The 12920-nt window shown below is 43.7% G+C and overlaps 1 protein-coding gene across 3 annotated transcripts in view; it reads left to right on the forward strand.

Moving 5' to 3' along the window:
- Window positions 1-1379: 1379 nt before the first annotated feature.
- NOD1 (nucleotide binding oligomerization domain containing 1) overlaps window positions 1380-12920 on the forward strand; it is a 100104-nt gene continuing 88563 nt past the window's right edge. For 2 of the 3 annotated variants that reach the window (XM_030857455.2, XM_060305467.1), the window contains exon 1: window positions 7318-7449. The gene's annotated coding sequence lies outside the window, so the exon portion shown is untranslated. Of the gene's footprint in view, window positions 1453-7317; window positions 7450-12920 lie in introns of those variants that run through there. The other variant, XM_060305466.1, reaches the window with a different exon arrangement.

The raw sequence follows: 12920 nt of genomic DNA on the forward strand, positions 1-12920 counted from the left end.
TGGTGTCAGTGAAGGCCAAGTAGGGGGCAGTAATGAGGCATTCCTACTCCCAGCCAAGGAGGTATCTGTGGAGACCTAGTGGGAAGCTGAGACTCCTACCTCCCCTCCGTAGTAACAAGGTGGACCCTCCCTTGGGTGACACCAGAAGCTGGGTGAGAACCTGAACTTCTACCTCCATTTAGCAGTATCGAGGCAGTGGCCCACACCTTCCTCTGCTGGAATGGTTTCAGAGTAATCCGGCTAAAATAGGAGATTTCAATCAGATCCAGAGTCTCATAATTTCCAAAATGTCCAGGCTTCAACTGAAAAATCACTCATCATTCCAAGAACCAGGAAGATCTCAAACTAAATGAAGAAAGACAATCAGTAGATGCCAAAACAGACAATGACAGATATGTTAAAATTATTTGACAAAGATTTGAAAGCAGACATCATAAAAATGCTTTAGTGAGCAATGAGGAATGTGTTTGAAACAAATGAAAACACAAACATTCTCAGTAAAGAAACGGAAGATATAAAGAACTAGATGGAAATTTTAGGACTGAAAAATACAGTAGAATTACAGTGAAATTAAAAACTCAGAGGATGGGTCCAACAGCAGAATGGAGGGAACAGAGGAAAGAATCAGTGAACTGGGAGACAGAACAATAGAAATTAACCTTGTCTGAAAAGCAGAGAGAAAACAGACTGAAAAAAAAAAAACAAAAAACAAAACAGAGCCTTAGGGACCTGTGGGGATATAACAGAAGATCTAACATTTGTGTCATGGGAGTCTCAGAAGGAGAGGGGAGAGGACAGGCTGAAAAAGTGACCAAAGAAATAATGGTTTAAACATTCTGAATTTGGCAAAAGCCACAAACCTACAGATTAAAGAAGTTTAATGAAGCCATGACAGTCTCACATGGTTTAACCTAACAGACACCTAACTCCCAAGTTTGTGGGTGGGATTAGCAATAGTGTGCATAAAATGCCCAGCACAATGGCTGGTATACAGCTGTTGTCTAATAAATAGTAATTAACATTTAAAAAGAAAAGAGAAATCTGAGTGAACTCCAAACATAAACCCAAAGAAAACCACACCAGACACATTGTAGTCAAACTTCTGAACACTAAAGACAAAAATTCTTGAGAGCAGCAAGTAAGAGATGATACCTTACCTACAGGAGAAAAACAATTTCAATTACACCAGATTTCTCATCAGAAACCAGCGAGACCAGAAGGAAGTGGCACATTTTTCAAGTGCTGAAAGAAAAGGACTGTCTACCCAGAATCCAGTGAAAATAGCCTTTGAGAATGAAGGGAAAAATCAAGACATTCTCAGATGAAGGAAAACTAGGAAAATTTGTGGCCAACTGACCTACCCTGAAAGAATGACTGAAGGAAGTTCTCTCAACAGGAAGGAAATGATAAAAGAAGGAACTTGGAAACACCAGAAAGGAAAAAAATAACATGGTAAGCAAAAGTATGGATAAATACAATAGAGTTTCCTTCTCTTGAGTTTCTTACATAATGGTTGAAGCAAAAATTAAAATATTGTGAGTTGTGGTTCTGAATATGTGTAGAGGTACTATTTAAAACAATTATAGGGGCTTCCCTGGTGGTGCAGTGGTTAGGAATCCACCTGCCAATGCAGGGGACATGGGTTTGAAACCTGGTACTGGAAGATCCCACATGCCGCGCAGCAACTAACCCCACGCTCCACAGCTACTGAGCCTGCGCTCTAGAGCCTGTGAGCCACAATTACTGAGCCCACGTGCCACAACTACTGAAGCCAGTGCGCCTAGAGCCCATGCTCCGCAACAAGAAGCCACTGCAGTGAGAAGCCCGCGCACTGCAGTGAAGAGTAGCCCCCGCTTGCCGCAATTAGAGAAAGCCTGCGTGCAGCAGTGAAGACCCAACGCAGCCAAAAGTAAAAACAAAACCCCAAAACCCTAACACAGGCGTCCCCAACCCCTGGGGAACTGGGCCACACAGCAGGTGGTGAGCAGTGGGCCAGCAAGTGAAGCTTCATCTGCTGCTCCCCATCATTCCCATTACTGTCTGAACCAGCCCCCCCATCGCTTGCATTACCGCCTGAACAATCCGCCCCCCATTCATGGAAAAATTGTCTTCCACGAAACCGGTCCCTGGTGCCAAAAAGGTTGGAGACCGCTGCCCTAACATATCAATAAGTACATTAAGTGTAAATGATCTCAAGACACCAATTAAAACACAGAAACTGGTGGAGTGGATTAAAAACATGACCCAGCCTTATTTATGCTGTCTACAAGAAACTCACTTCAACTATAACAATATAAGCAGCTTGAAAATAAAAGGATAGAAAAAGATATATGATGCAAACATTAATCAAAGGAAAGAATGAGTGGCTTTATTAATATTAGATAGAGTAGGTTTCAGGGCAAAGAAAATTACCAGAGACAGGGGGCATTATGGTAACCCTTACCAGTTCATTTTGTGAAGCTAGTGAAGTCAGTATACCAAAACCAGGCACAGTAGAAAAAACCAACCAAACAAAAATAAGCCTGCAGACCAATATCCCTTATGAATATTGATTCAAAGATTCTTTAAAAAAAGACTAGCAAATAGAATTTAGCAATACATAAAAGGAATTCTATACCATGACCAAGGCGGGTTATTCCAGAGCTGCAAGTCTGGTTCAATACTTGAACATCAATCAAAGTAATCCACTGTATTTTAACTATTATTACAAATCATGTGATCACATCAGTAGATGCATAAAAGTGTTTGGCACAATTCAATACCCATTTATGATAAAAAAATTCCTCAGAAAAATAGGAACAGAAGGGAACATCAACAACTTGATAAAGAGCATCTATAAAATACGTACAGCTAACATTATAATAGTAAAAGACTGAATGCTTTTCCCTTAAAACTGGGGACAAGGCAAGGATGTCTGCTCTCACTATTCTTATTCAACATAGTACTGGAAGTTCTAACCAGTGTAGTGAGGCAAGAAAGGGAGATGAAAGGCATACAGATGGGAAAGAAATAAATGAAACAGTCTCTATGTACAGATGACATGATTATCTATGTAGAAAACCCCTAGGAATCTATAAAAAAGTATCCCTTAGAACCAAGAAGTCAGTTCAGCAAGGTCACAGTTTACAAGATAAACATACAAAAATCAATTGTATTCTATATACTTGGACACGGAAATTAAAAATATAATACCATTTACAATTGCTTTTTTTTAACTGTAACTTTTTAATTGTGATGAAATTCACATAACATAAAATTAACCATTTGAAAGTGAACAACTCAGTAGCATTTAATACACTCACAATGTTGTCCAACCACCATCACTATTTACTTCCAAAACATTTCCATCACCCCAAGAGGAACCACACATCCATTCTTCCCTCCCCCACCCCCATTCCCTGGCAAACACCAATCTACTTTCTGTCCCTATGAATTTACCTATTCTGGTTATTTCATATTAAAGGACTCATAAAATATGTGACCTTTTATGTCTGACTTCTTTCACTTAGCATAATATCTTTGAGGCTTATCAACACTGTAGCATGTATCAACACTTCATTCTTTTTCGTGGCTGTATAATATTCTATCGTATGTGTATAACGATTTGTTTATCCATCCATTGATGGACATTTGGACTGTTTTCACCTTTTGACTATTGTGAATAATGCTGCTATGAACATGTGTGTACATATATATTTTTCAGTACCTCTTGTCACTTATTTTGGGTTTATACCTAGGAGTGGAATTGCTGGGTCATATGGTAATTCTATGTTTAACTTTTTGAGGAACTGCCAAACTGTTTCCCGCGTTGGCTGAACAATTTTACATTCTTACCAACAACATATACACTTTTTTAAAAGGAAATACTTAAGCACAAACTTAACCAAACGTGTAAGACTTGTATACTGAAAACTACAAAACACTGATGAAAGAAATCAAAGATCTAAATAAATGGAGAGGCATACCATGTTCATGGTTTGGAAGGCTTAATATAATAAAGATGTCAATTCTCTCCAACACAGGTTTAACACAATTCCTATCAAAATCCCAGCAAGATTATTTTTCTAAAATTTATATGGAAAGGCAAAGGAATTAGAATAGGTAAAGCAACTTTGAAAAAAAAAGAATAAAATGGTAGGAATCCATCGACCCAATTCAAGATTGTATGGTATTGGCAGAGGGATAAACACACAGATCAATGGAACAGAATGGAGAACCCAGAAATAGACCCACACAAAGGTGGAGAGGTAATTTAATGGAGGAAAGATAGCTTTTCAACGGTGATTCTGTAGCAGCAATTGGACATCCATAGGCAAAAGTAACAATTATAATAAAATTAACCTTAAGTCTCATTTCAAAATTAACTCAAAATTAACTCAAATGCCTGACATAAAACTGAACTTTTGGGGAAAGAAAGGAGAAATTCTTTAACATCTAGGGTTTTTCAAAGAGTTCTTAGACTGAATACCAAAAGCATGATCCATACAAGGAAAAACAGAAGCTAGGGAGCATCAAAATTTACAATGTTTGCTCTGTGAAAGATCCTATTAAGAGAATGAAAAGACAAGCTTGGAGTGGGACAAAATATTTGCCAATCACATATCTCACAAAGGGCTGTTATCTACAATACATAAAGAACTTTCAAAACTCAACAGTAAAAAAGCAAACAATTGAGTTAATAAATGAATAAGACAAAGAGACATTCCACCCAAGAGGAGACACAGATGGCAAGTAAGCACATAAAAAGGTGTTCAACATCATTAGCAAATTAAAACTATAATGATACACTACACACCTATCAGAATGGCTAAAATAAAACATTGTGACAACACCAAATGCTGACGAAGGTGTTGCGAAACTGGATCACTTAGACATTGCTGTTGGGAATGTAAATGGTCCAGCCACTGTGGAAAAGAGTTTGGCTGTTTCTTAAACTAAACATGCAACTACTATATGACCTATCAGTTGCACTCCTGGACATTTATCCCAGGGAAATGAAAACTTATGTTTGCATATAAACCTGTAGTTTAATGTCTATAGCAGCTTTAGTCATAATAGCCAAAAACAGGAAATAATCCAAATGTTGTTTAACATGTGAATGGTTAAACTGTGGTATCCCTGTGGTAATACCATGAAATACTACTCAGTAATAAAAAAGAAAGAACTATTGATATATGCAATGCCCTAGATGAATCTCCAGAGAATTATGCCGAGTGAACAAAACAATCCCAAACCAAGATCACAAAATCCTGGTACATACCGTGTGCTTCCATTTATATAATGTTCTTGAAATGACATATTATAGAAACGGGGAACAGATTAGTGATTGTCAGGGGTTAATGAGGGAGTGGTATGATAAAACAGGGCAATATGAAGGATCGTTGTAGTGGTGGAAGTGTTCTGTATTTTGACTGTACCAATGCCTACAGCCTGGTTCTGCAAGATGTTACCATGAAGGGAAATTGGGTTAAGGGTATAAGGGTCTCTCTGCATTATTTCTTACAGCTGCATGTGAATTTACAATTAGCCCAAATAAAAAGTTTAATTAAAAACAAAAATAACTATGAATTTTTTAAGTGATGGAATCAGTAGAGAACAGGAGACTATTAAAAATGACCAAGAAAATTAGAAATAGAACCAAAACACTCTTAGAAAATATATTATTGTTGAAATTAAGAACTTAAATAGATGGTGTATTGGTTTCCTATTGCTGCTGTAACGAGTTACCACAAAGTTAGTGGCTTAAAACAACACAAATTTATTATCTTACGGTTCTGGAGGTCAGTAGTCTAAAGTGAGTCTCAATGGGCTAAAATCAAAGTGTTAGCAGGACTGTATTACTTCTGGAGGCTCTACTGGAGAACCCACTTCCTTGCCTTTTCCAGCTTCTAGAAGCCACCCTCATTTCTTGGCTCATAGACCCATTCCTCCATCTTCAAAACCAGCAACATCAGGCCAAATCCTTCTCAGGCTGCTATCTCTTTAGTTCTCCTTCTTCTTCCTCCCTCTTCCATTTATAAGGACCTTTGTGATTACATCGGGCCCATACCAATAGTCCATGATTATCTTCCCATCTCAAGGTCAGCTGATTTGCACCCTTAATTCCACCTGCTACTTTAATTCTCCTTTGCCATATTCACAGGTTCCAGGTGTAGGGAGTATTCCGCCTAACACAGATGAGTAACACAGCGGGGCTGGAATAGCCACAAAAGAATTGATTGATGGAAAGACAACTGAGAAGTTATTCAGAATGCAGCCAGAGAAACAGGATATGGAAAATATGAGTTTAAAAGATATGGAAGATAAAATCCAGAATCCTAGAGAAAAGAAAAATTTTGTAATTTTTCTACCAGAGGTTCCTGTAAGGGTATAAACTGGAGGAATTGGTATCTTTAGCATCTCTATATTGGAGCTTACAAGTTTGCACAAGGTAGCCCATCAAGTTTACGTTTGCAAAGTTTCGCTTTTGAGTTACGAACAAACTTTTATCAGAAGGCAGCCTTTGATGGTAATCTAAATATTCATGAGCATATGTGGTCATGTGATTGAATGTACTCTAGTGTGAATGTGACAACTTATTTATAGCATCGTTATGCCTTATGTAGATTCTCCATTTAAAACGTTTAAAAAACATTTTATTGCGAAAGGTATTAGCATGTTAAAAAGTCCCTTACAGGTCTTCACAGCATAATGTATAGACTATAAAACGTACACTGCCAAGAAGAGATTTAAGGACATGAAGAAAAGCTTACATTTTAAAAAGTGTAAATCGAAGTATATGCTCTGTCGTAAAAGGCTTGATGATTTTGAGCTACTTTTCACCGGGGAGCAGGTGTCACGTTTTAACGCGAGTTTCACCCGGGAGCACTTGTTAACGTTTTAACAGGCGTTTCACCATCTTGCTCAGGTGCTGCTGCCTCCGGTTGGCTCATTTAAGGGGACGGGCCTAGGCTCGCGGAGGCGAAGACCGAGCTGGCGTCTAGTTCGCGATGTGTCACCCCTGGGCGAGCTCTCAGGCCTGCCCGCTCGGCCTGAGCGTTGGCGTGGCTGCTCTGCTGGGGCAGGGACCGCCCCTCTCGGCTGCCCCGGGCTACTTTCTGCGCGCCGCCTCTCCCGGCCCGGGCGAGCGGCCGCCCCGCCGACCCCGACTCGCTTGCCCGGGCCCGGCCTCGCCTTCCCCGCGCAGGCCGCAGAGGCTCGGGGCGCGGCCACAGGGGCGCGGCCTTCGCTGCGGTCGGGCCAGTTCCCGTTCCCAGCCGGTGCCGCGGCTGCTCCCTCCCCGGTCCTGGTGAAGCTGCGGGCGCCGCGCGCTCCCGGCCCGGCGTTCCCCAGTCTCGGCGTTCCCCAGTCTCAGCGTTCCCGCTCGCGCCCTCCCGGCGCATCAGGCTCTCGCTCCCTGCGAGGTCTGCTGCTCCCTGCTGCTGCGAGGTCTGCACACCTAGCGACCAAGTAAGTCCCAGCGACGGGGGTGGGTCGCGCGGGGCACAAGTTTTCTGGGGTCCTGGGCGCTGCGAGGGAGGAGGAGCAGGGAGGCGTTATCCTGCGAGCGGACGGGATTCAAAGCTGCTCTAGAAGAGCCCCGGGTGGAGCAAGGCGGAGAAACCCGGGAGTTTGTGGCATGCCACGAAAGTTCGGGGGGATGAACTTCAGTGTTAGGGGAATCGTTTATCCCACGGTGGTCCGGGCAGAGTTTCTCAATCCTGTCTGTATCTTAGAATCACCTGGGGCGTTTGTAAAATTCAGATGCCCAGGCTGGATCTATCAGAATCCCTGGGGGTGGGACCCAGGCCTCTGTATCCCCAGCTGATTCCACTGTGCGTTCAGCGTTGAGCAACAATGACCAAAGTGTGGCTGCCAAGAGAAGGTGGAAAGGCCGGCAGGGGCCTTGATGGAGTACAGCCTGCAGACGGATCCGGCTGCTCCCAGTGTCTTGCATGACCCTGGGGAGGGGGCAGTGGACTTCCCTCCAGCTTCCTGAAATGCAAAGAAGGGAAATGAGACAAGGCTTGGCAGGGTGGCCTGAACAGTGTGTTCAGAACAGATATGCAGCCTCAGATATGCATAGAGTCTTTTGGCATATTGTGAAAAACAGAAGAATTGCCAGATCACGATGCCCCTTTAGTTCTGCTTTCTGGGAAATGCCTCCGTTGTTGGCCTTTAAAATTAAGTTGCGGGAAGCCAGTAAACCCATGGCCTTAACTACTGGGTTTTCTGCTTTAAGGATGAAGCCAGCTGTGCTTGCCACAGGGTCGGGTTTGTCGCTCCTAAAAGCCGCCTATCTGAGATTTCCCACATCCAGGGAATAGTAACTCTAGCTTGGATATTAGGAGTGCACAGGATTTATCCTGTTCTCGCCCTGGGGACAGATAGCTCTAATCTCAACAAGTGGGGCCACTGGACGAGACACAGACTTTTACTGCAGATAAGAAAGGTGGATTTAAAACAAATGACAGCCTAGGAGAAGAGAGGGCTTCCAAAGGGTCTAAGAAGAGTAGATTGTGTTTTTGTGTAATGAAGAAATTCAAGTTCAAGCTTTGGAGCCCATCAAACCTGTGCCCCGATTCAGATTCTGTCACTTCTGTGATGCGTGACCATGGGCGTGTTATATGTGATCTCTCTGAACCCCTGTTTTCTTTCTCGTAAAATGGGGATCTAAAGAGCTCTGTCGTGAGGTTAAATGAGATAGGGTGTATCAAACGCCTGGCACGGCGGGTGGCACGTGGTGGCTGCTCCATCAGTGGCAGTTACTAGCCACTGCGGTGGTGATCTGTGTTCAACAATTGTTTATTTAGTACAGCCACGGTGAGGGAGAGTGGCCCGTAGTTGCTCCATTCCCCTGTTCTTCTCCTGCCCTGCTCGGGGGAGGGCTCTGTAGCTCCTTCCCCCTTGGGCACCGTGTATTTTGCAGTCTGGAATTTCAGGCCACCACCCTCTCCCCCAACAGGGCTTATTGATGGCTCTGGAATACAGTTTTACTCCATGCGATAGGAATGAATTTCTTGGCAAAAGAAAGTGGTCCTTAATCTTGAGACTTCCTCCACCCCACTGCCCCATATATCAAAAAATGGGCTCCCCCAAAGCTGGGCTGTTTACAGGGCCTCAGAATTGACATGGGCACACACAGATGACTTTCCTTTTGGCAGCATCCTCAGGCCGTGCCCCGGTTGTACCTGTTTTGCTCCTGACCCTTGGCCTAGGGGCAGTGAATCCTTCCTAGATGATCAAGAAGTCAGGAATTTGGAGAAGGGAGGACCCACATCCTACAATTGTCAGGGGGTATCCCATATCCCAGCTTGGTCCCACTCTGTGTGTCACTGATGATCACTTTGATAGTAACAGCAGCACTGTTTATTTTAGATTAGACATTAGAAATACTATAAACAGTGATGCAATGTAGGTATAAAGATCAAGTGGTTTTTCTTTTTGCGGTACGCGGGCCTCTCATTGTTGTGGCCTCTCCTGTTGCAGAGCACAGGCTCTGGACGCGGAGGCTCAGCGGCCATGGCTTACGGGCCCAGCCGCTCCGAGGCATGTGGGATCTTCCCGGACCGGGGAACGAACCTGTGTACCCTGCATCGGCAGGCGGACTCTCAACCACTGTGCCACCAGGGAAGCCCTCAAGTGTTTTTTTACAGTGCTATCGCTAACTTGCCTAATGAGAATATCAAATTCTTGTCTCTTTTTATCCAAAGAAAAGAGTTCAATGTTTACTCAATATTTAAGACATAAACCTAGGATTTGAGGTTTATATTACCAGTTCCTTCTACGATTCTTCTTTTTTGGGGGTTTGAGGCAAGGTGAAATTTAAAAAGGTAAACTTTATACTTGTGCTGAATTTTTGTCAGGCAGAAGCTGTAGGTATTTTGCAGGTTTCTGGAAGTCCTGTTTCCTTTTATCTTCCGGGCAAAGTCAGTTGAGTTTTACACAAAGGGCTTCCTTTCATCCATCTATAGGGTCCAAAGTTGTTTTGAGGGAAACTCTTTGGTGCATCAGACACTCAGTGACAGCAAGTGTTTTTTTCCAAACTTGACTCTTGTAGTAAGAGGAGACTAATCATTGCCATTTCAATTCATTGATGGTTTTTACTCAGTGCTAGAAAGTTTGTCAAAGCAAGACATTCTGGCTTGCATTCTTATTTATGTATTTTATCTAGAAACTGCCACAGACCAAACTGTGGGCAGAGATTTTGGTGCAGAGTTGACCAAGACAAGCTCATCACCATCCCTCCTCCCCTTCACCATCCTTCCACCCTCTGGAGCTGAGCCAGTGAGGCCTGGGATGCTTTTAGTCTAAGGGGATCTTACCTTGACCCTCAGAAGGGGCACAGTGCCCTAACGAGGGGTCTGCCTCTATAGAACTGTAACCAAGAGTGGGGTCCGACTGCTTGCCATTCAAAAGCCATTAAAGAGGCCAGGTTGGTGGAAAGGAAAGTTTGCTTCGTTTTGGATGCCGGCAACCGGGGGAGAGGGCGGACGCCTGTCCAAAGGCCAACTCCCCCCGTGACAATCAGGGGGCAAGAGCTTTTATAGACGGGGGTAGGGGGCTACATGCAGAAACTGTGCAGTCAGCTCTGACAGTCATCTTGAAATTGGTCACGTGGTGGTCTGACCAGTGTCATTTTGGTTGTTTTAGGTACAGTTAGTCTTCAGTTGCAGGGTCGGTTTGTTTTCATTTCTTTGAGGCCGGTTCACAGACTTGTGGCAGCTTATGGCATGGCTACAGTAAGATCACCATGTAGTTAACTTCTTTCACCAGGTGGGCGTTTCAGTATCGACAAGACAGCTCACAGGAGATGGCTCAGAATATTATCTACAGCCCTTGAGGAGGAACTAAAGGTCCTTAACCATGCTTAATGACTAAACTACTATTGTTTAGTCTTATTGGACTGTTTTCCTTTGTTTCTGCATTTTCTCGCTTCTCTGATCAAACTAATTCTTTAGATGAAGTTTTTCCACAGGCAAAAGGCAGGCAGAGGACGTGGTAGGGAAGGACCATAGGGTCCTGCTCCGTTTCGGAACCAGCAAGGCAATTTTGTGTTCTATTATACTTCATTAAAATCATTTAGAGTACTCTAGTAAGCTGTCACTTTGGTATTTTTTTGCTGAGTAGTCATTTTTCTTTAAAGAAAACTATAGTTTTCTATGGAACTGATGAATAGGTCAACATGAGGGTCCAGGTAATTTGCAAAGCACCAGATCAGCACCAGGTTTTGGTAGGTTAATTTTTTAATTAATTAATTAATTTTTATTTTTGGCTGTGTTGGGTCTTCGTTGCTGCGCACGGGCTTTCTCTACTTGCGGCGAGCAGGGGCTACTCTTTGTTGCGGTGCGCAGGCTTCTCATTGCAGTGGCTTCTCTTGTTGCAGAGCACGGGCTCTAGGCACGCGGGCTTCAGTAGTTGTGGCCCTCGGGTTCAGTAGTTGTGTCTCACGGGCTCTAGAGCGCAGGCTCAGTAGTTGTGGCGCACGGGCTTAGTTGCTCCCCGGCATGTGGGATCTTCCTGGGCCAGGGCTCGAACCCTTGTCCCCTGCATTGGCAGGCGGATTCTTAACCACTGCGCCACCAGGGAAGCCCCTCATGTTTTATTAAAATATTAACCTGGGCCTACCAGGTGGTACAGTGGTTAAGAATCCGCCTGCCAATGCAGGGGACAAGGGTTCGAGCCCTGGCCCAGGAAGATCCCACATGCCGTGGAGCAACTAAGCCCGTGCGCCACAACTACTGAGCCTGCGCTGTAGAGCCTGCACCCCACAACTACTGAGCCTGCGCTGTAGAGCCTGCACGCCACAACTACTGAAGCCTGCGCACGTAGAGCCCATGCTCCGCAACAAGGAGTAGCCCCTGCTCCTCGCAGCTAGAGAAAGCCCGTGCGCAGCAACGAAGAGCCAACGCATCCAAAAAAAAAAAAAGCCAAAAACCATGAGAAGTCACCACTACTATATCTTTGTATCAGGGTGTTGATACTGACTCTTCTCTGTGTCATTCCCACAATACAGGTTAGGGACAGAAAAGAGTTGGGAGGATGGAATGACTGGGTAGATATTTTCAGAGTCGCACGTAGCTGGGTAGGGCAGTCACATATTGCTAAGGAAAACCCCTCCATGGTAGCAGAGCTGGGACCGATGATGATTTACATGGGAAAATATTTGTGTTGTTCTAATTCCCAAAAGATGAAAGTCTAGTGACTAAGAACTTCCCGTGCTTCATTTTAACACATTCCCCAGTTGCTATCTATGACCCCAAACCAAACCTTCTAGAAGGAAAGGAACTGGGTGGAAAGCTAGGCTTTTCTTTGGGGATATCCTAACTCCTTGTGATTCAGGACAGCAGGCCCCTTCATGGAGAGGGCCATTCCTGGACTCCACTTAACAAGGCCAGTGTTTTCCATTTAATATGAATTCAGGCATGTTGATGATTTCAAGTGGAGTTACTAGATCTATAACAAATATTAGGCAGGACTTAAATGGAGGAGACCATGGATTTTGGTGTCAGAGCTGGGATCAAGCCCCTGCTTTGTTCCTTAACTAACTGTGTGACTTCAGCCAAGATAGTTAACCTCTCCAACCCTGTGTCCTCGTCTGTATGAAATAGTTTTAGTCATTCTTGCCTTACAGAGTGGTTTTGAGTATTTGATGAGATTGTTGCTGTGAAGTGCTCGGCATACCACCTGGCTTTCAGGAAATGGTAATTATGATGATTGGGTTCAAGTGCTGGTCTTGCCATCTCCTAGTTGTGTGGCTTTGGATAAGCTACTTAACCCTCATGAGCCTCAGTTTTTCTATCTGCAAAAAGGGAATAACTATCAATGCGGAAGATTTGGCTTGAGGCTTTGATGAAATGAAATAAAGATGCGTCTGATAGCAAACACTTACATAGATTTACAACGTACAACACTGGTCAAAGGGCTTTAGTTTTTTTTTT

This window comes from Globicephala melas, chromosome 9, assembly GCF_963455315.2.
Source record: "Globicephala melas chromosome 9, mGloMel1.2, whole genome shotgun sequence".
In the NCBI taxonomy this organism is placed as follows: Eukaryota; Metazoa; Chordata; class Mammalia; order Artiodactyla; family Delphinidae; genus Globicephala; species Globicephala melas.